This window comes from Anomalospiza imberbis, chromosome 12 (assembly GCF_031753505.1).
Source record: "Anomalospiza imberbis isolate Cuckoo-Finch-1a 21T00152 chromosome 12, ASM3175350v1, whole genome shotgun sequence".
NCBI lineage: Eukaryota > Metazoa > Chordata > Aves > Passeriformes > Viduidae > Anomalospiza > Anomalospiza imberbis.
In genome coordinates this window covers 11,431,461-11,451,679 of record NC_089692.1, presented here as the reverse complement: position 1 = coordinate 11,451,679, position 20,219 = coordinate 11,431,461, and positions in this window count along the sequence as shown.

The window sequence follows — 20,219 nt, the reverse complement described above, 5'->3', positions numbered from 1 at the left end:
CTGAAATTTCTCACCAAGAGTGATCACTGGGGAAGTTAGAACATGAAGAGCCAAACAAAACGGAAAAAATTGGGTTTTTCAGTACAGCCCTGTAAAATTTCTGTCATGCTATCTGCAAAGCAGCATGCTCTTCAGACCCGGTCCTAAACAGAGATGGTGGATCACATAGTGCTGTCCTGGGAAATTCTGTGGGAACGGCAGAAGTTTTAAATAAGAATAGTGCACAACTCGATGAATTTTTTGTAGCTCAGGCTATGTTTTGCCCATCATGTTTTAGTGGAAGGAACTGAGTCTGACTTCGTGGTATGAGATTTGTTGATCAGGAGGAGAGAGCTGCTGAGTCTCTCATCCATAAGCATCTGACCTGTTCTCCCAATTGGAGGAAATACCTCTCTGGGTGCTGCCCTGACTCCCTAAAGCACCACTGCACAGCCAGTGCCTGTGAGCACTGCCAGAGCAGCTCTGGGATTCTCCATCAGGAGCTGAATCCCTTTGTCAAGTGAAAAGCTCAGCAACTGAGGCAATGCAAGAGTCCCCTCTGTGGTTTGTAGGAAGTGCTGGGGTATCTGTGTGGTTACATCTAATCTGATAGACCCAGGCTGCAGAGCTGGATGCAGCTCTGAGATGTTCTCTCAGGTTCCTTATGACAAGGTCTTTAATTAGCACTTGCAGAGCATTGAAATACCATGACACTGTGCTGCTGCTAATGAAAATAAACCTGGACTTGTGTTCCATGGTCTGCTGACATTTGCAGTTGTCAAGTCTGAGCCAGACTGCGAGCTGCTGCTTATGTGTAGGTGTAACTGCAGTGCATCAGACACAGGGCACAGCAAGACACCAGAGCACAGCCTGAGCCTCCAGCCTGTGCAGAAATCAGTGGGGCAGTGACTGGTGCTGCCCATCCCTGATGGGCCCTGCCAAAGGGCCTTGCTGACCTGGCAGCTGCATCTGTGCTGGGGTGCTGCTCTTCTGTCCTTGGAGGCCACCTCAGGACTTGCCCTGCCATGATTACAAAGTTGACGATAATTTAGCTAGAATAATATTTAGAAAACTGATGATGAGAAGAAAATGGCAGCAATGCTGCTGTGATCAGTCTTTGAGTTTAAACTGGTTTTGGAGCACCAGGATTTTGGCCAGTTGCTTGAAATATTCAGTGTTTCTGTCACATGGTGGGGAGGGAGCCATCCTCCACATGCCTGAAGGTGTTTCTAGCCATCTCCTTATGTATGGGACTTGCAGAAGAGGAAAACTGAATTGTTGCTTCTCATCTTCTTGTATTTTAATCATTTTTTCTAAATATAAACAAATAAATATATAATACCAAAATGCTGAACTAGGGTGAAATGTAGGAGGAGGTGAAGAACAAGGTTTCATGAGCTAAAAGAAGTACAAAAATATTTGTGCTGTATTTTAGTCTTTTTTATTTCCTCTTGACTTGTTTGTCTTGTGGTGTTAGCAGGATAGGCCCTACCAGTTTTGCTGGCGTGCATTTGTAACCCAGGAATGTTTTTTGGCAGAGGTAAAATTAGAAACAAATTGTGTGTGTTCTGCAGTGCCCTCCAGTGCTATAAAGGACAGGAACAGAATATGTGGCTTTGTCAGGATGACTCCAGGAAACCACAAAGAAACAGAGATTAGAAACAAAATTGGGGAAATAAATAAATAAAAAAGGAAATAACTCCCCTAGCAGATGTTGCACAGCTTGGGAGGGGAGTGCAGGGCAAAGTCCCTGCCGTGAATAGGAGCAAACACTGGAGCCCTCGGTGCGATGGGAAATGAGGACGCGTGATTTGGGGTTGTTTTCAAATAAGTGTTTCCAGGATTTGGAGGTCAGATGATGCTCCAAAATTTACCTGTCTCTTTTCAGATGTGAATAAATAAATGCTGCTCCCCTCCCCCTGGCAGGATGGGAATGCTGAATGCTCAGCCCATCAAATTAAACACAGGCAGGTTTTCATTTCCAAGCCTGCGTGTTCGGAGATGATGGATGGTGAGATATATGTCTCTATAATGAAGGTTTCATTACAAATTTTTTTAAATGTGCAACATGGCTCTTCATTTCCCAACTAGTGCCATCCCCTTTCTTGTAGCTCTTCGATCGAATATGTGTGATATTGCCAAAGGAAATGATCAAATAACCATTGAATAGATTGATTTAATATAAAATTATATTTGCTTCATTTTTACTGCAAAGCTTCAGAAAACCAGAATGAAATAATAAACTACATAAATAAAAATAGGCAGGGGTAGTGTTAGGGTGATTAGACATAAATGATAAATTTAGTTGCAACTATTCAAGAAAATATAACTTGCTTGTATCTGTCTTTGTGCCTTGTTGTCCACTGCCTGAAAACAGGCAGGCGATCAAATTGTCCCAACTTGAGCACTTACAGACAGTTTGAGTAAAGAATGTTTAGAAGCCACTCATAATTAAGCAAACAAAGAAACCAAAACACACCTATAAAAAAAATACCTTGAGGTCTTTATTCACTGCATAACAGTGAGTTTCCTAATTGCAACAAAAATATCATGGAGTGTATCCAAATGATGAGGGCTGATGGGCAGCAACACTTGGTGTGCCAGACATATACACACACACACACACACACACACACGCACGCACACACACATATATATATATATATATATATATATATATACACACACACACACTACTTCAGGTTACATAATCTCCATTTTTAATGTTGGCTAAATCTGGGAAATGTTTGAGTGGATGGGGAGTCACAGAAAGTCTATCATCAAGGGTCTTAAGCAAAAATGTTCAGCCAGGAGATCTGGTCCATCTGTATAATTGGTCCCGTGTGGAAAAGGTTAATCTTTATTTGAGAGAAGCAAGGCACTGTGGAAATACCTGCAGTCTAAAAGGTGGGTTAATTCCCCATCCCCTGTGAGGGGGATGCTGAGGGGGCAGTGCAGTGTTTGGTGTCACCCGGGGCAGGGGCACTGACACAGCTAAAAATGTGTGAAAATGGAGCCCCTGGAAAATCATCCAGTGATTTTCCTGCAATTACCAATTTGATTTCATATTAACTGCTTCTCACCTTTCCTTCTCTCAACATATTTCCAAGGGATTTTTTTGTATTTCACTTTGTCCATGTGTGTGCAGTATAGAAATGTCCACATCTCCTTAAACCTCTTTCTCTGTCACTATAAATGTTGCCCTCTGAATGCAAGAAGGTCTTTGGTGATCCAGTTTTGCATGGCATCAAAATGTGAAAGTTCAAATAGCATTTTTTGATTTTTCTGGTAATACTGTGCACAGTGCCCTTACCCTGGAGCTGGAGGAGTTCTAGGAAAGAGTGAGAGTTCTAGGAAAAACCTGGTGGCACCACTTTCCTCTGCCCTGCAGCGCTGCCCCCCATTAAAAATGCATTATGCACTAACACTGAGAGGATATATTAAAACCACCCAGACAGCTTTAGGTTCCACATTTGAGTGTTGAATGCAGCTGGTGGAGAGCTGGGCTTTTACTGGGGCTGGGCGTGCTTGTGAGCATGTGTTGAGATCCCTGTAATCCTGTCCGAGTGCCCACAGCCACAGTCACTATTTTTTTTTTCCTTTTGCTCTTCAGTGGAGTGTCAGTTCTACCTATCTGAAGCAGATCTTGTGCTTTAATGTGGACTTTCCCTCTTTACCCATCAGTGGAGGCAGTGATGGATTTTTGTCTCAGCAAGAGTTCTCTGTGCTGTTTCCTGCAAAGGCCAGTGAAGGAACTGGCTCCTCTGAAGGAGTCTGGCCGGAGCCCCTGTCTGACCTGCATACAAACCCTCTAAGGACCCAGCCCACTCCTTACTTAAGCACTAAATTGACAGAATACATTTAAATTTATCATCTGATTTTGTCTCCAAATTTTTCTGTTTTTCTCTGGGAGATTTTCTCCACTGGACACTTTCTTACCCTATGAGGAAAGGATCCTAACATTTGATACTAATCTTAAAGAAATTTCATTTTTGGCTTTCTTTGAAAGTTGATTAAATGCAGCTTGGCATCCCACTCCTTTTTCAAAAAGCAGTAAACTGCATTGCTCTCACTAGGACAATGTATCTCAGGCCTTCTTCCACTGCTCTGGCATACCTAAACTCGTACTCTACCTAAGGCATGCAAGAACTAGTGGGGAAAAAGTCTAATATTAATTAGAAGTCTATAGAATGATAGCCTTGATAATATGTATATGTAAATGTATAGTACAATAATAAATAACCTAATAATAATTAGAAGCTTGCAAAAGAGGTCTGGGTTAATCAGTACAGGATGGGAGGGAATACAGAGAATTGGAGAACATAATTAGCAGACAAGACCTTTGGCTGACCATTTGCCCATCCCTTCCAGCAGCATCCCTCACCAGGCCATTTACTCACACTGGTTATATGAAGAAGTTTATATGAAGAAGTTCTTTTGCCATGTTGACAAGAAGAGCTCTAAATCCATTATGCAGATGCAGTTGGATCATAGAAATATTATTTAAGGGAGGGAAAACAAGAGAAAATATTCTGTGACTGGATGGGAGCTTTAGGTTTCAAAAAAAAAAAAAAACCAAAAAACTCATCAAAAAGAAAAAAAGAACCTTGCTGAAAGTTTGGAGTCCTGACAAAATAGATAACACAAAAAAAATCCACAGTGGACTATCATAAAGATACCATTATGGTCATTTTAGGGAATGCATATTTTTGAGTTCTCTGAAAAGTATATTCTGTACTTAGGTTCTGATAAAGTTAATTATTGACAGGTAAAGTTATGGGCTGCTTCCAAGTCAGTAGTTACTTGTTTTTCTTGTACTAATAAGCATCCATTACATTTTTAAAAAGCAATATTTATCCTCTCATGTGAGGTACCACTGGGTGGAGGACTATACCTGAGACCACAATTCTCAGAAGTTAGTAGGAATTAGAGTTATTTGAAAAATGAAACCTCATTTTCCCTTCCAAATGACTGGGAGATGATGATTAATTCTGTACCTAAATGGGTGTAATAGACCTGTTATATTTTACTTTTTTAAAAACACGTCTGCATGTTGGAATACTATTCCTGAAAATGAAAAATTAAATTAGTGGAATTTCTTGAATTTATTCTCATGGTTCTCTGTTTCCTCCTGGTCACTGTGATCCTGTGTTACCACTACCACCTACAGCTGCCCATCGAGTCCAAAATGTGCCTTTGAGTCTCTTTATTCTTCTGAAAAAAGCAGCCAGGTTAGAAATGCTGTAGTGCTCCACTGGGGAGGTGTTGCATGTGTGTAACACAAAACTTGGATTGTCATTTTGAGGGGTAGCACTCCCATTAAGGATGGTTGGTAGAACTTGGCTGAGTGTCCAGCACACGCCTGGAATTTGGCTGTTGCCTGAAACTCCCTGTGTGCCTCTTGGGCTGCGCTGCCAGAGAGCAACTGAGACCTGCAGAGCAGGCAGCTCCTTACCTGCCACCAGGCAGAATTCAGGGAAGTGGCAAATGCTTTTCTTTTTGCTGTTCAGTCAGACTGTGCTTGTCTGCCAGTCTGTTCTGAAAGAACTGACTGAAGAGCTGTGGTGCTTTCACCCAAAAGAGTTTTGGTGATTTATGGACTGTCTTCTGGGAATGGCTTTACACACCAACATTTTTATGAACTTCACTATTGTTGTTGTTTTCGTTAGGATTACAACATTATTATTACTTTCAGAAAAACTTCCCATAGATGATCTTTTGTATCCCAGAAGAATTTAAGAAATGGGTTTGGCTACAACTGGAATCCTCTGCCTCAAATAGAAATTGCAGCACTTGGTGCTATTAGTGAGAGTTTTGTAATTGTGTGTCTGCAGAGGCTATTGGTACTACTTTCTATTCAGGCATTCCCATTTCATGCCCAAAATTCAGTTGTTGATAATATAGATGAACAATAGTTGTGTACATGTAATTAGAGGGCTGTGGGCAGTGCTCCCCTGCCTTGCTGGTGATTGCAATCTTTTCCTGCTCAAAACATGTCTGTGCAACAAATCCAAGGGTCCTCGTAACACAGGATGGCTGCTGGGGATGAAGGGTACCTCCTCCTGCTGCAAATGTGGCAATGTGGGGAAAAGGGAGAAAGGTTATTAGAGCTGAAGGCCTGGAGCCATGGGCCACAGACAGGGTGGATTAGAACCAGCATGAACGTGCCCAGCTGGGCTACAGCCTGATAGCAGTGTCCTGTGGGGATACCTTCCAGCACAGTAAGATCTCTGGGACAAAGTTTGCTTCATCTTAACTAACACAGGTGCTGGGCCGGGAGTGCAGAGGGTGTTCTTGTGGAAAAAAGGAGCTTTTAACCCACTATCAGAGTCACAGATGAGGTCACGTCATACACGGCCTCTGTCTGAAGTTTTAACAGACAAGTGTTACTGTTGGCCATAGACTTGTGTGTGTTTTGAACCCACAGAGGCTTTAAAATGTGCATATTCGTCTTGTACACTTTATTCCAGCTCTACTCGTTAGTGTGATACAACATGACCCTGTGGTGGAGCCCAGTGACAAAAGCCCTCCCTGCTGCGGGGGAGTTTGTGCGATGCTGCAGGGAGCTGCAGAGAGCTGCTGGCACCAGCTGCTCCTCCCCAGGGGACAGAGCTGGCACGACCTGCTGAGCCTTGCCAAAAATGCAGTTTTCTTCAGCAGCTTTCCTCTGTGTGTCATAGGTGAGGGCTCTTCGGGCGCAGGGAAGAGCTGCAGTTGGTCTCATCCAGATCCAGCTTTGGTCACACCCAGCTCCTCTGGACAGAATTATCTTCTGCCTTGCACAGCTTAAACTGCTCTGCTCAGCTGTTACTTGTTAATAAAGTTTGTACATGTTTGTTACTGAAGCTATTGCAAATTGTTTTCCCTTGCAAGGAAATTTTTGTCTTGGAATTCTTTAAAATCTTTCAAAAACCTCTGTTGGTGCCTGAACTAAACTATTACTTTCATTTGATTAATTTTACTATATAGGAGAATTATTATTTTTTCAGTGTTTGCTCTCATAAATAATGATTTTAATTGTCCCATGCTTTTTTTGAGAGTTTTTTTGTTTTAAATCATAAATGTATGTATTAGTTGACTGAGGAGGATGTACAAATTTTATTAGCTTGTTCCCAAGAGTGTAGTAGCATATTGTCCCCTCACAGAAATTCCTTGGTCTGGAATTTTTAGCAAGACAAGTAGAACAGAGAGAGTAGGGCAGGGAGGAGACACCTGACTATTCCCTACTTTTGGTAGGTGGAAAAAGAGCTCTGAGATAACAGTTCCTGTGGTAGCTTTTTGAGGAGAACTTTAGCTCAACATGACATGTTTTCCACTTTAAGTAGCCCAGAGAGAGCAAATTTAAGATTACCTTGGTTTTTTACGCCTCTCTGAGTTTTTGTGTTTCCTTCCAGTATCTCTTGGCTTTCCTTTTTCATCTTGCTCCTCCTGGAATGTGCTGGAGGTGGCAGAGCAGGGTGGAGACAGGCCAGGAGTGTTTCTGGATGTGGCCGTGTTGGCTCAGGGCATGTGGAGTGCCCGTGGGGCCGCACACACAGAGTGTGCTGGGCCAGGTCCCGCTGTTCCTGCGCTCACTGGACAGCGACAGCACAGGGGGGCTCAGGCTCTGCTGGTCACTGCACTGACCCCTGGTGAGCTGGCAAATGCCCCTGCCCAGGGTGTGGAACAGCAGCCCAGATCTTCTCCGGATGAATGCCCATGGGCACGGTGTCATCTCCTAGTGAGTGGAGAACCCTCGGGCTTCACTCACTGCCCTGCTCCCATATATTGTGCTTTCACTTCCTGCTCTTGCACAGCGTACAAGATCAATTAAAACTGGCTGACATCTGGAGCCTTTAAAAGAAGAAAAAAAAAAAAAAATAGTGGTATTCCTGAACTCCTTATTCAGAAAAACCTTGCAAGGATTTCAAAGGCATGTTCCACAAGGGCTGCTGGATTGGTCCCTATAGGACTTTGGCTGGTGCCTGAGAAATAAAGAAAAGCCCTTGACTATTAGCGGGTTCCGCTGTAATTCAGAATAATACCAGATGTTTCATTATGTATCAGCCGGCAATAAAACTGCTTCTTTGAGCTATTGAACAAAGACAGTCGACAAAAGAAAAATTAATGTTGTGTCTTTGATCTCATGTTTTAAATTTGTCTTTTATAAATAGTGATGGGTTCTGGTTAAAAACACTCTAACAATTTGTTAAATATGCAAATGTCTGAAGTTTCTTAGCAACAGAACAAATAAGTGTTTTTCTTCTAATATAATATGTATGCTAGTTTAGTAAGCACACAATAAGTTAATTAGGCTGTGGTTAGGTATTATTTGTAAATGTCATATTAGCATGCTGTTTTGTTTCTATGTTGCAACCAAAAGCCTCAAACTCACTGATGTCACTTATTGCATGTTGTTTTTTCCTCTAGTTTTGAAATTAGTTTATTTTTTTAACATACTTGTGGGCAGAATAATGATTTATTGAATTGTGTGTTTATTATTGTTTTGCTTGGTTGTAATGTCTCATTGTCTTTACATTGTTAGCAATGTTAGAGATTTTACAGGGAAATTCTAGGAAAGTACACATTACATGTGTAATAAAGCTGCTGCAGTTTACTATGATTAATGTCATTACAATGAATACCAAATGAATTAATAATGATGGGGCCATTTAATTTTAAAATGTTGGCATTTGTCTAAGTGCTGCTCTGAGAGAGGGTGGAGGAGCTTGGCACAGTAGGAATTGGATAAAGCAGGATTTTTGCTGCCAGCATCCAAGCAGCTTGTTTCTCTCCAAGCAGTTACGGTCAACTGTTAACATATTCACTGCCAAGTAGATTTATCTAAATCCAGAGAACCTATTCCTATGACTGTCAAATTTCACTTTATAGTCTGGTGTTTTCTCCCTCTTCTAGCAAGGCTTTCTTCCAATTGCTCTGCTTCTTCCATGGTCTTGCTGTAGCAGGTGGGGGAACATTCCAGGCCAGAGCACCTCTGGGTCACTGGCATAGGTCAGGGATGAGAAAACACATTCCTACAAACAACCAAGCAAAAAGTAGCTGTCTTGTGAAAATTTTTAAAGTTTGAAGCATTCAGATCAAAGCACATTGGTAATCCAGGAATGCTTTCCTGACAATCTTGAAGCACATTTTGCACTATCTTAATCCACACCTCAGTGGTCCTGTAGTGCTTTGTCAGCAGGGAGTAGTTTTAGATGAGGTTTTTTTCCCTTGATAAAATACCTGGAAGAGCAGAATCATGAATTGCACAGTTAAAGCACTTGGAGGACAATGGCTGATCACAGAGAGCAGCTCGTGCAATTTGCTGTGTCAAGCCAGAAGAGCCCAGGCCCTGGAATGGGACAAGAGATGCCTGAGGAGGAACAGCTTTGACTCTGTGTCTGTGCTAACACATACATCCACATCTAGAGAGTTATTTGTACCACGTCTGAGCATTTGGAGATGGATTTTTATGCTCTGTGTGTGGACACTCACACATGTTCATAACTTTAGTTTTCATATGGTCAGCAGAAGCTATCCAGTAGATCCTTGCTGCATGCCAGACGATGAAGGGATGAAGGCAACCTCAGTTTTCAATTGCCTTCTTTCTCACTGGATCATCTCATTTTGCACTAGTTTATATTGTCTTTTAGTCACCTAAGCACTGGAAAATCATTAGCAAGAGAGTCACTTCCTATTATGTGCATAACCAAGTGCTGTAAAGTTGAGCAGACAGTTCCATGAAGGAAGGTGAAAGGAGAAATCCAGCAGAAGTGGGATATGGATGTCATGTTGATGGGAATGGAGAAACTGGTTGGAAATCAGTTGCCTCCTTAAGGTATTGAGGTTGCAGGAGTATTTAACAGAGGTTTTCCTACTAATCTTCATTGTGCACATGAGAAAATGCTGACAGAAAATGCCTGTAATGGTACAATTTTTTTTAAAGAGGCTGGGAGAGGGGTATGGATGCATCACCACAGTTTACCAGTGCTGATTAGGTGTGATGGAGTTCTTGGGTACAGATCTAGCAGCAGCATAAGATTTGTAACAACAGTATAACATTTGTATCCCTATCAGCTTGTTGCAATCTTCTTACTGCAACATCCCTGGGAGCTGAAAGTCATTGAATTTCTATTTCTTAAAAAAATTTCATCACTTTATTATACTGGGAGAAAATGTTATGAGCATCTAGATTAGCCTCCTGTGTAAAGCAGGACATAGATTTTGGGTTTATGTTTCCACTGTGGTACCCACAATCTCTCAGTTGAAGTAAAGCATGCTGGGTGGTTTATTTCCTAGGAATCCCAGAGTACCTTGAATGATGGACCTCCTTCCCAGTCGTCTGTTCACTTTGTTAATTATCTTAACCAGTAATTTTATCAAAGGCTTTTAATTTTGGAGGCATCTGAAGCCTGTGTTGCAGGTTGGCTGGTTTTTCCCTCTCCAGGCATGATGGAAGGGCCCTCCACAGCAGTCAGCATGTGTTTGTGCAAGGGTAACTTATGCATATCAGGAACCTGCTCTGTGAGGATGGCAGCACAGACGGCTGTGGAACCTGCAAGCTTTGAAATTGTGTTTATGAGCAGGAGCGCAGAGAGGAGTTCTAGAAAGAGGAGTTGTCATGGGGCTTATAAGTAAATGTCCTGAAGAAGTGAGCAATGACCTCCTGTTGTGTGGCTGTTTCCAGCTGCTTCCATTCCTTGTAAGAAAAGGGAGAAGGGTGGGATGTGCCCCCGGCTTCTGAACATCCCTCTGGCTCTGCATACAGATGAGCAGCACAGAATTGTACATGCATGTTTAGTTAATATCCTAAAATCCAGCTTAATGAAAAATCAAAGTTCCATAATAAACCACCCTCATTCCAATTTAATCAGATACAACCTGGGTGTCCCCTTCTGCTTGAATCCCTTTGTAGTGGTTTGGATGGTTCTGTCATTTTGGCCAGTATGGTTTTATTTCTTCCTTATTAGGGCTGATGTCTGTCCCTCTGTCACTCTATCTTCCTTTTTCATACTTGGCCTGGAGTGCCCTTGGCTGTAAGATCATCTCTGTCCTGTGCTGAGGTGACAAAGAATGTGATACAACTGTGACTCCTGGCAAAGGCTCCTAATACTGACAAAGGGAAGATCAAATAGGTGGAGTTTTCCAAAGTTCATGGGAACAGTTTCCACAGGGAGTCTTTAAATAGAAAGGACTTTGCTCTCCTCGAGTCTATACAAAGCAAATCTAACTTTTGACTGAAGCATGTGGGATTTTTTATTTACTTTGTTGGTCACAGACGAAAGGAAGTTTTACAGCATGTGCTCATTGAATTCCGATAAACACCCAGCAAGTGCTATATATGCTAATTAAGAGATAATGTTAATGGACTGGAATGTTGTCACAGGATTAGGCATTCCTGCTGCCACCAAAAATGTTGGGGCACTTATCAAAATAACAGTTATGGATGTGGAACGATAGTTCTTTCCCAGAGCAGGTACCAGGGACAGCAGGACTGGGAAGGAGCTGCCTTTGGCTGTGCTCCACAGAGGATGGAGAGGGACCCGGGTGCCCAGTGGACGGACAGACAGACGCTGGTGTGACACACACCATGCTATTGTTGTCTTGCCCTGTTCCCACCGGCTGCAGCAGGAGCCTTTGTCTGCTGCAGCCAGGCGGGAGGGGGCTCGCCACAAAAGAACAGTTTGGTTAAAGCGTTCCGGTGTTTTATGAATAAATTGGATTCTACTTACAGCATTATTAACCTGCTGTATTCTGACGGGCTTAGGGGGAGATTATCGTGCGCTCGAACAAATCAGTATCTACAGATCCACACAAATACTGGGTTTTAACAAAAATATACTGTGATTAAGGCACACAGCGGATCAAATTCAGCCCCGACTTACACCAGGTGCAATCTCATTGATATCCGTGGGTTAAAAAGCAATTTTTACAACTTAAAGCAATCAGAAATCAGCTTAGTGTACAGACTTACTAGACCAAAATAAGGCCCAAGAGACAGTACGCTAAGCTGATTTCTGATTGCTTTAATTTTTTTAAACTTTTATCAAAGATTAATGGTCAATTATCTGGCAATCTGATTTTCTGGTACAGATTCCATTTGCATAATTTCATAGACACTAAAATATGACCAGACTCTAATCAGTATGAAATGGGTTGAGGCATGGCTTGGTATGGCTGATCAAAATCAGCCACAATCCCTGTAAATATGTACTATTGCTGTAGTAACAAGGGTGATTTTAATAGGCTGTCGTCTGAGCAGTAAACAATTGGTTTAGGTTTTTTTTTTTTTTTCTCTGCATGGCTAAATATAACTCCAGGGCAAATAGGCAAAACTATGCAGTTGGAGCTTGCCTTCCTTCAGGTTTTTCATTTTGTGCCTGAGCACCACTCTTTCTGCAGATATTCCTGCCATTTATTTGCTTGTGCTACAATACTTGCAAAGCTACCTATCAAACCGCACACACAGGTTACAGTGGAAAATGGTCTGCAATAATTGCCCCTAGAGTAGTCTTTACTGAACTCAAATGAGTGTGGGGTGCTGCTTTTTTGTAATATACATGCAGGTCCCTGACTGAGACATGAACCCCACCAAAACCAAAGAAACAAAAAAAATTCAAAAAAACTTATGCCCTGGAATGAAGGGAAGTTGATTTCCTAGAGTCTGGTTTATGGACATTTCAAGGCAAGGAAGGTCAGTCAGATTCTCTGCTTTTTCTCCCTGTGGGGGAGAATTGTGGGCTAGATGATGCCCTGGTGGCTGGATGGAACTGCTGGAATACATCCTCTAGAAAGGCACACAGTTTTGTTTTGGAGGTGTCAAGAAATGGAGAATTTACTATCTCTTGATCATCTGATCTAGTCCTTAATTACTCTTCTGTTCCAATATTTTTAGTCCTTACCTCCAGCCTGTCCAGATTTTCTGTGGTACCTGGCTGGTCTGCGCTGTGCTTCCTCTGCCTCCTTTGGGTTTATCTGAACCAACCAAGCCCTTCAAGGAGCTGTCAGTGGGGCACTGAGTGGAGGGCAGTGCATCTGTGTTGGCTTTAATCCAGTTCACATAGCAACACAGGCAATGGAGACAGCAAAAGAACAACTACAGGATGCAGCCATGCACATGGTGGGCAGGCTTATGACATCTCTCTTGGTGTTACCAAGCCAAAATAGACAGAATCCTGCCTCCCTGCTGCAGTGCAGGCTGAAGTGAGCCATAGCCTCCTGCTCTTTTTTGCTCAGGTTCTTTGGAAAGGGCGGTGCTCTTTAATCTTTCAAAATGTATTCCAAAAAAGGAGCCAGGGATTCTGCTGGTTTCCTAGTCATAGTGCTCTTCTGTTGGGTGGCTGCTGTTTCTCAGTTGAAGATTAATTAGGAGGGATTTTAGGCCTTAGAGACACTGAGAGCTGATAGGTTGCCTGTAGTTTAGTCCCCAGGACAATCTGTTGCTGTGGAGGACACACTGTCTGCCTGGAGGTTCTGAGACACCTCTGAGCCCAGAGGGCTCTGGTCCCCTGGAAAATGCAGTTAGTGAGGGTTCAGCTGTGTGTCAGCTGCCTGGTGAGGGGGAAATATATTCCATGTCAGCCAGTGGTTTCTGGGGGGTTGGCTTTTTTTATAAAGGAGGAAAAAAAAAAAAAAGTGGGGGTGAGCAAGAGTCCACTGGTTCTGTTCTTCTTGGTAAATCAGTGTCTGATGGGGTTTGGTGTCTCCAAAAAGGATCAAGCAAAGTGGTGGAGAATATTAAAGTAATCTGGTCATCCTGCTATCCTGTCACCATCCATAAGACAGCTTCTGCTTGTACAGTGAACTGGCTGGGGGAGCATGCTCAGGTCTTCTGAACCTTTTTAACCTGATTGCAAACTTTTCAAAGATGGGAGTTAGAATCAGCCACCCAGTCTCTTCCATTCTGGTTTATCCATAAATACTAATGTTTTATAAATATGAAAGTAAATGTAGGGGTTTTTTCTTCCTGACTTCTGCTATTTTTATAGTTCACAATGCTCATTACTCATCTGTTTCCTAAGTACATGATGCACATACACAAAAAATGGGTCAGGAAAAAAGTTAATTTCCTTGGAAGACATGTGCAAACTTTGGGGTTAATTTTGTTGGTTTTTTCTTTTTTTTTTTTTTCTTTTTTTTTTTCTCCCCCAAATCCTGGGTCTGATTTTGAAACCAGGTGACCTTTGGAATACAAGGAGTGCAGGACTCGCAGTGCAGGACTGCGTCCCTGAATCCTACTTCAGCAGCTGGCAAAGAGAAACAATAAGCTGGCTTCAAATGCTGGTATAAAACAAAAAGAGGATTCCTAGATGAGAGGACTCAAATTAAAAGAAACAGTAAATGAGAGGATTTCTGGTTATTAAAAAATATAAGAGTTTTTCTATGTAAAACCCCATTTACTTCTTTCCACCAGGGAACCCCTTGCAGAATTTTCCCCTCCTGGCTGTGTTTATTTCTTTTGTTGTTTTGCAGGATCTCTTTTTGGGGTAGGTTTTTCTGTGCAGCACCATTTCTTTGTACTACTGATGTTTCCTTCCAAAACATAAACAAAAGAAAAAGAAGTGCCTTATGGGAAAAAAATCATATGAATTATAAAGACTCTTGTAATTTCTTTTAAAACTTTGGAGCTGTCTGATAAAATTAAACAGAAGTGTATATATTTAACACTACTGTGCTGTGCAAAGAAAGGAAAATATTGATCACAATGATTAAGAGAATTAATTTATTATCTTCATCCTCTATTTAATTCCATAAGACTTTTTGCAGAGATGTGAGTGAGTACTAGGATATGATTCTGAAGTGGTTTAAATTCTTTAGCATTAAGGGTCATTTATCAGAATTTTATGCTGGTGACCGGGTTTCTGAGACAGACTGAAGGTTTTGTTTTGACCTTGTCAAAGACCCCTCCTGGTCTAAGTCTCACTTACAGGAAGGTGATGTTAATATATTCACTGGTGTTTTTCCTTGTGGAATTAAGCAACAAAAATTGGTCCTTAGTTTTGGTTTGGTTTTAACTATTATTTTATTTTAAGATATGGTAAAGTGAAATGCAGCTGTAGAATATTGTTTTAATCTTTGCAAGAATGAGACAAAACCCCAAGCTGCAACCCTGTGATATTTGAGTGCTTGCAGTCTTTCTGTTTTTCTTTCAGAAAAACATTTTCTTGCCTCTTCTATCATAAGAAAGCATCCCATTTTAATTTATAAAAATGCCCATATATAAGCATAGATATATATATAGGTTTGCAGGTATATATTTATAGGTTCTATACTTTTTTAACGGCTAATAAAAAGATTATAATTTAATGTTCTCTAACTTGTTCCTGCCCACACACTTCACGTGTTAGAGTGTCGAACCTGTGGCTGAGCAAACACTGCTGGCCTGTCAGCTCTGCCTTGGCTGAGCGTGGGCCGAGGGGTCACTGAGAGGGGGCTGTGGGAGTGAGAGGACAGAAGTTGTGACTGGTCTGATAGCTGGGGAGATGTGTGTCTGCAACATCCATCAGCCTTCCTCAGGGAATCCCGTGTGATTCTGTTAAAGAATAACAGTCCCTTTCTGTTTCTCATTTATGCAAATCAAAGGCGAACCAGAAAAGACATCAATAAGAGTTAAGTGGCAATATCAAGTCAGTTTTATTGCCAGGTCACTCACTCCCCAACAAATCAAGTAGGAAAAATGTGTCATTTATCAATATAATAAACAGGTAGATCACCTCTAAACCCAAGCAGCTCTCTTGAAACCATACCTCAGAGCAAACAACCCAAATCATTTGCAATGCCCTAAGTAGGACCTCTGTGTAGTGCTTCTTTCTTTAGCTGCCAGGGTGCAATTAACCTGCTGTGAGCCACAGTGGGAGCTGGCAGGTCGGGCTAATTTCTCTTGACATCTTATGGAGGAAAATACCTAGATTTTCTCTCAGCTTTATATGAGTAAAATTGTGACTCAGGCTTTGGACTAATTGCCATCACTAGCAGAGCTTTATGGACATGTTGGCATACCTGACTGGAAAGCTGAATGAACACAAGTGAGCTCTAGCAGAGATTTCATTGCACCTTCTGGTTTTAGGGGACTCCATTTCTTGTTCTCCACTGTCTTTCCCCCCTACTTTAGATCTCAATTCTTGTTGAAAAATCATTTTAGTCCTTTGAAATACACTATTATCCTAATATACTTGTGGTATTAACCCACCACAGGTTTGTATAAAAATGTCTTTTGGGTTGTGTTTTCAATTGTGCACATCACTGCTGATTTGTGTGATCACTCATAGCAATTGTTTCTGGGGGGAAAAAGAAACAAGCATTTATTTCTAACCAGCTTGGTGACCACAGAGGACAAATAGAACCTCAAGGCTGGAATTAAACCCTCTGGGCCTCAGGCACTTGAGCATATGGCCTGACTTGGAAGCACAGGTGCTCTGGGTTTCTCTAGAGAAGAAGACAGTTCTGAAACTGTTCTAGTTGTCAGTGGGAGAAACTTTTTCCTCCATTTATTTGAGATGGAGGCCAGAGTGCACATATCCTCATGTCAGGGATTGCTGGGATATGCTGGTTAATTTAAGAAATTATGCAATGGCAGTCAGATGTTTGTGTTCTCCCACAGTGATTATAGGAGTTTTGTTTCCATAAGAAATTAGGCCAAAAATTTTATTCTGAAGAACAAAACCCAGCGTGCAGAGTTTTCTCTGGGGAGAGGCTGAGGGAACTAACCATGCGACAGATGATGTTCAAGAGCCCTTCACAGACTGCTGCACTCATGAGCAGGCTGTTTGGACTGCCATAAGAAAAACCAGACCTGGAATTTAGGTCTATGCAGTGTAACTGCGGTGACATCCCTACAGCACTCAAGGAAAAGCCCACCAGACATCATCAGGGTTCTCTCAGCAGGGACAAGCACGGCATCAGTGAAGCTTAGAAAACCAGAGTGCGTGAAACATTTTAGTGCACTGAATTTCCTAACTAATAGTTGGGGTGTGCTAATTTGTAATCACTCTTACCAGAGGTGAGAGGTTTGACCTGAGGGCCAGCAGAGAAGGGGGCTGTGAGAGGCAAGCATTGCATCATGCTCCTGAGAACCCTTGGATTCAGATTCAGGCATCTTTGTACAAAGAGAGCCAGCAGTTCTGCAGGGAAGTGGGGAGCACTAAGTCATTGATGCCTCCTGGTTCTCCTCAACCCTTAAAAGATCACTTTTGAGCCTTTGCAAGTTAAACTGATCTCAATGGCATGCTGAGTGAGCTAGAGGTGGTGCAGCCCACAATAACCCTTAGGATTTGGGGTGAAAAGTGACTTAGAGAACATCTTTGTTATTAACTTTTGGAATTGTATAAGTGCAATTGTCCCTGAGACTGCACTCCCACACTGTAATTACATCTGCTCCATTTGCAAAATACTTTGAATTGTATTTGTAGCCTGATTTTTAAATGTGTATGAAGAGCAAATGAGGTTATATTATTGCTGTAATTGAGAGCAACTAGGACAAGTTTTATTAATTTCCTGCCACAGAATACTGAGTAAGCTGATATTTTATGGGAAAGTTCAGGAAGAAGAGTAATATGTGTTACATTTCTGAATTCTGGATGATACTTGAAGAGTTTTACTGGCAATTGATTTTTTTTTATTATTTTTCTGCAGGTAAATTGTAATTCTTGATAGGCAGATGTGCCCCTGAATATAGTGAGATGCACTCGCTAAGGGTATGATGAAATAGAAGCAGAAGGTGTATCAGCTCTGCTCTGACAGATGATGAGAAGCTGGAAATCAGAATTCCTGCCTGTAGAAACTCCCTTTCCCTCAGCTAAGGCAGCAATTGTTGCATTATCTCCATTATCTAGATTCCTGAATCTGAATGTTGAAGGTTCACAGAAGTATTTAGCATACATTTATCTGTTCAAGAAGTCAGTAATTTGATGTGTGTTTGAAGGACTTCATTTCACATGCTGCTGTGGATGTGTGTGCTGCAGGGTGCTCTGCATGTGTAGCCATGGATGTTGTGGCATGTTGGGGTTGGGTGAAAAAACCCTGCTTAACAGGAACTTGCTGGTGTGCCTGACACAGCGTGGTCACTGTATCCTTTTTCTGCTTTTATATGGTAACATCACAGAAACACTTGTTTATACTGAAGGTCCTGAAGTCAAAGCAGTAATGGCAGGGTAAGGGACCTAAGAATATATGAGTTGGTGGAACCACCTTCCCCTCTGACAGCAAGGCTACTGTACAGTGGTTTTGGTCTTCTGTGTGAGGGAATAGGAAAATAAATGCCCAGAGGATAACCAGACAGCAGAACTGCTGCTGCCTGAGGGGAGTTTTGACACTTCAATTTTTACCATTGTGGGCTCTCCAGGTTTTGGGGTTTCACAGAGACTCCTTTATTCATCTCCTCACTCCCTAGATGGCTGTGGGCCATTTTAGAGTTATCTCTCTGTACATGCAAAGGAAAAATCTCATAAATATAAAACAGTGGCCTGGAACAGTGGTGCCTTGGGTGGTGGTTAGGTAATGGTCAGGCTTGGTACCCAGCCAGGACTGATACCACACGTCTCACAGGAACAGTTGTTTCTGCTTCTGTTCCTCTTGTTTACTTGTTATTCAAAGCAAAATCAGCTGTCCTGCCTTATTACTGCTGGGTTTGGATCATGGGCTAGAAACTGGTTTATTGCTGATAAAATGCTGCACAAATGGTCCACTTCATATGATCTCAGCTCTCATGCCAGTAACAATTCTGAGAAGAGCTTAATTTCTCCTGTGGTCGTGTGGGTCTAATAAATGACTCACTTCTCACTCTGGGGAGCTGCTCTGCTATGTCAGGGACACTCGTGCTCCACATGCAGTACTGAGCTCCAGGAAAGATCAGCTACTCTGACCGCTGCAAGAGAGCGTTGGCAGGCAGGTCTGAGTGCTGCCAGCAGTGAGTTTCCCACCTGCAGTACATGCAGCACTTTTCCTGTACCAACTGGTCCTGGTGACCAGGCTGTCAGAGCTCCCCAGAGTAAACTGCAGATGGTGGCTGCAGAGCTGTGAAGCACGTACTCAGATAAACAAGATTTAACTGTGGAGCATGAATCCCTGGCAGGCTGCTGACTCAGAGCTCCTTGTTCATTTCCTTGTGCACCTAATCCATTACTTTATCTATGCCTCATGTGGTTTTCCTAGAGAAAACCTGAGCGTGGCAATATGGATCCTTGATTTTTCTGTTAGTGACCAACAGTGGGATTGGTTGTGAACTCCCATCACTATTTGTTTCTTAGCTGTTCAATAAAGTTAAGGTGTTCCACTAAGCAGTTGGCTGTGGAGGCCATCTTCTAGATGTTGAACATTAATGATGTTGTGTATTTGAAGTTAAGAAGTGAATCCACTTGAATGAATCATCCTAGTCAAGTGGAGGTGATATTTTTTATTTAAAAACTGCAGTTAGGTTTTGTATGTGCCATGTTTACCCTGGAGGCCAGTTTATGTGGGCCAGGATTTCTGGAGGGCTTGTGTGGCTCAGAGGGAGGGCTCTTCCACCCCAGGCAGTCTGGGGGTGGGCTGGCAGGTTCACCAATGTGGCTGTCTTGTCTGGTAACAGAAATTCTTCCAAACATACCTCACCATGAGTGAGTTGGTGCCGTAGCAAAAGCTCAGGACTTGACTAGTAGCAAATTCAGACTTTTGAGCTGTGCTGAATTTAAAAAAAAAAAAAAAAATCTGAAACAAAACAACAAAAAATGAATGGTTTTACTGGTGCATATACCTGAGTCAGATGAGCTAAAGCAAGTTCAAAACCTTAATGTAATCCATTAAACTAAAGTGGACAGACACATGAGGTGGAAATATGCTGGCAGTGTTACCTAGAACCCTTCAACATCCTGTAACCTTCCCCATATCTAAAATAATTTTGCCAGCTCCCTTCCCCCTCTACACATCTGCATTACCATCCAGAGGGACTAGAGTACCAAACTGAGCCATCCAGGGAGTTAATCCATGAATTTCAGCACTTATAGGTCCTGAGAATATCTGCCCCATAAAACATCTTCTTCCAGCTCAAGCCAAACATCAGAAATTCGCATCTAAGTAAGTGAGCAATGGTTTTGCTAATCCCTTCTTAGCAAAAGCATGGCTTCTCAAGAAGGAACATTTCATGTAAGATCTGCTTGCCGAGGAAAAGGATACAAGCCTTGTGCGAATGTGCCTGAAGGAATTGCTCCTGGCCTCGTTTGGTATCAGTGGTACCATAGGTGTTTGCAGCAGAAGATTCCTGTGTGTCCATTCCAGCTCCACTCCCA